This window comes from Dromiciops gliroides, chromosome 2 (assembly GCF_019393635.1).
Source record: "Dromiciops gliroides isolate mDroGli1 chromosome 2, mDroGli1.pri, whole genome shotgun sequence".
Taxonomy (NCBI): Eukaryota; Metazoa; Chordata; class Mammalia; order Microbiotheria; family Microbiotheriidae; genus Dromiciops; species Dromiciops gliroides.
The window spans coordinates 488,034,756-488,038,381 of record NC_057862.1 but is presented as its reverse complement, the minus strand read 5'-3'; positions in this window follow the sequence as shown (position 1 = coordinate 488,038,381).

Here is a 3,626-nt window from a genome sequence, read left to right as displayed (position 1 = left end):
TTGGGATATAAACCTAGCAGTCTTATTGCTGCATCAAAGGGTATGCACAGTCCTGTAGCCCTTTGGTCATAGTTCCAAATTGCTCTCCAGAATGGCTGGAGCAGTTTACAACTCCACCAACAATGCATTAGTGTTCCAATTTTTTCACAGCTTCTCCAACATTTATTATTTTTCCTTTTTCTCATGCAAGTCAATCTGATAGGTGTGAGGTGGTACCTCAGAGTCGTTTTAATTTGTATTTCTCTAAGAGTGATTTAGAGCATTTTTTCCTATGGAAATAGATAGCTTTGATTTCTTCATCTGAAAAATGCCTGTTCATATACTTTGACCATTTCTCAATTGGGGAATGACTTGTATTCTTATAAAGTTGATTTAGTTCTCTCTATATTTTGGAAATATATCAGAAACAATGGCAATAAAAATTGTTTCCCAGATTTCTGCTTTCCTTCTAATCTTGGCTGCATTACTTCTCTTTGTACAAAAAAAAAAAACCCTTTTTAATTTAATATAATCAAATTAATCCATATTGGATTTCATAGTATTCTCTATCTCTTGTTTGGTCATAAACTCTTCTTTTCTCCATAGAACTGCAAGATAAACTATTCCTTCCTTTCCTAATTTGCCTATTGTGTCTCCCTTTATGTCTAAATCAGGTCCCCATTTTGACCTTATTTTGGTATATGGTGTAAGATGTTGGTCTATGCCTAGTTTCTGACATAGTATTTTCCAGTTTCCACAGCAGTTTTTGTGAAATAATGAGTTCTTATCCCAGAAGCTGGAGTCTTTGGGTTTATTAATCAGTAGATTACTACAGTCATTTACTATTGTGTCTCCTGTGCATATTCCACTGATTTACCACTCTCTTTCTTAGCCAGTACCAAATAGCTTTCATGGCTGTGACTTTACAGTATAGCTTTAGATTTGGTATGGCTAGTCCACCTTGCTGTATGGTTTTTTCCTCAATTCCCTTGATATTCTTGACCTTTTGTTTTTCCAGATCAATTTTGTTATTCTTTTTTTCTAGCTCTACAATGTATTTTTAGGTAGTTTGATTGGCATGGCACTGAATAAGTAAATTAATTTAGCTAAAATTGTCACTTTTATTATATTAGCTCAGCCTATCCATGAGCAATTGATATTTTTCCAATTATTTAGATCTTATTTTATTTGTGTTAAAAGCATTTTGTAATTGTGTTCATGTATTTCCGGGGTTTGTCTTGGCAGGTAGACTCGCATATATTTTCTATTGTCTACAGTTATTTTAAATTGAATTTCTCTTTCTCTTTCTTACTGCTGAGCCTTCTTGGTCATATATAGAAATGCTGATGATTTATGGGGATTTATTTTATATCCTGCAACTTTGTTAAAGTTAACTGTTTCTAGTAGTTTTTTAGTTGATTTTCTAGGATTTACTAAGTGTCATCATATCACCTGCAAAGAGTGATATCTTTGTTTCCTCCTTGTCTATTCTAATGCCTTCAATTCTTTTTTCTTTTCTTATTTATAAAGCTAATATTTCTAGTACAACATAAAATAATAGAGGTGATTATGGACCTTCCTGTTTCACCCCTGATCTTATTGGGAATGCCTTTAACTTTTCCTCATTACATGTAATGTTTGCTGATGGTTTTAGGCATTTTCTGTTATATTATTCAATCTGCTATGTGTGAGGTGGTATAAAAGAGTTGTTTTAATTTTCATTTTTCTAATCAAGAGTGATCTAGAGCATTTTTTCATGTTATTATGGATACTTTGGATCTCTTCATCTGAAAACTGCCTCTTCATATCCTTTGATTATCAATTGGAGAATGACTTGCATTTTTATAAATTTGACTCAGTTCTCTATATATTTGAGAAATGAAGCCTTTATAAGAGATTCTCTTTTCAAAAAGTCCTTCCCAGTTTTCTGTTTTCCTTATAATTTTGTTTTTATTGGTTTCGTTTGTGCAAAGGCTTTTTAATTTCATATAATCAAAATTATAGATTTTATATTTTGTTATGCTCTTCATATCTTCTTTGGTCCTAAATTCTTTCTTGCCCATAAATCTAACAGATAAACTATTCCATACTCTCTTAATTTGCTTGTGGTCTCACCCTTTATGTGTAAATCATGTACCCATTTTGACTTTATTTTAGTATACAGTGTGAAATGTTGGTCTATAACTAGTTTCTTCCATAGTTTTCCAGTTTTCATAGCAGTTTTTGTCAAATAATAAGCTTTTGTCCCAAAGCTTAGATCTTTGGATTTATCATATACTAGATTACTATATTTATTTACTATAATGTAATTTGTACCTATTCTATTGCACTGACCTACCACTCTATTTCTTAGTGCCAGATTGTTTTGAGAATTACAACTTCGTAATACAGTTTGAGATCTGCCCTCATGTTCCATATCTTTAAAATGGGAAGGTTTAACTAGATAGCCTTCAAAACCCCTTCTAGCTCTAAATTCATGATCTTATTATTCCTCCCTGGGCCTCAGTTCCCACCCCCCTCCAAGCCCCCTTGTAAAACATGAGGGTTTTACTAGACTACATCTAAGTTTTTTCCAACTCTAAATCCTGTAAGTCACGCACCAAGCATGTTTCCATATTTTTTTCCTCTACACATTGAGTTTCTCAATTCTTTGGACTAGTGTGGCACCCACTTTCTGCCTTTACACGGGCTTCATTTATGGGGCTTTAGGTCTTGTTTTGATGCTTTATTATTATGTTTTCTGAGTCTTATAAAATGACCATGGGTTTCTTCATGTTAATCTTGATTAATTGCAGCCTATGGTATAATTCTTTCTTTCATTTGAATATTGAAACTGCTATTTAAAATATTATGGGACCAGTCTGGGGTTTCTAAAATATTGCTACTTATAAATTAAAGGCTATTGCACTAGTTTTGTCAGTAAGCACTTATTATTCATTTTGTTTTTTGTTTATTTGTTTTTTTGGTGAGGTGATACAGGTTTACAAGCCTATGACATTACATTCCCAGCTTGAAAAGTAAGAGTCCTAGGAAGGGGGCCTGAAAAAGAGAGAGAGAGAGAGAGAGAGAGAGAGCACCTTGTGTCCCAAGGGCTTTTTAACATCTTTTTCGTAGAGGAGGTTGCCACACATTGATCTAAGATAATTACCTAGCATCATTAAGATCTGTTGATTGACATGACTTGGGGCCTGGATTTCTTCCTCTAGCTAATCTGAAAGGGCAATCTTCATTTCTTTTTTTAAACTGAAGGCTTATCCTGGGTTGGTTTCTGGGGAAGGGGAGAGAGCAGTTAAACACTAACAAGTCTGGGTTTGTCCTAGAAATGCATTATTAATAATTAGTTTCTCACAAAATTGAATCTCCCTTCAAAGCTTTCTCAGATGCTGTACTCTTCAAGGCTTTCCATCTGAGCACCCTCTGACATATTGTGATGTTTAAAATCCAAATTGTGGTCGCCTTAAGTTAGAAGCTTTAGCACCAGTCCTTGGGCATTAAACATTTATTAAAGCATACAGATATCCCCATGGAGTTCAGAAAGTTAAGAAAAAAGCCTATTTAGCCTAGAGTTCCAGCCTGGTCTGGTTCTTCTTCAAGTCCTCTGCCACAAGCCTGCTTCAATCATGAACTCTCTCCAGCAAACTGATTTT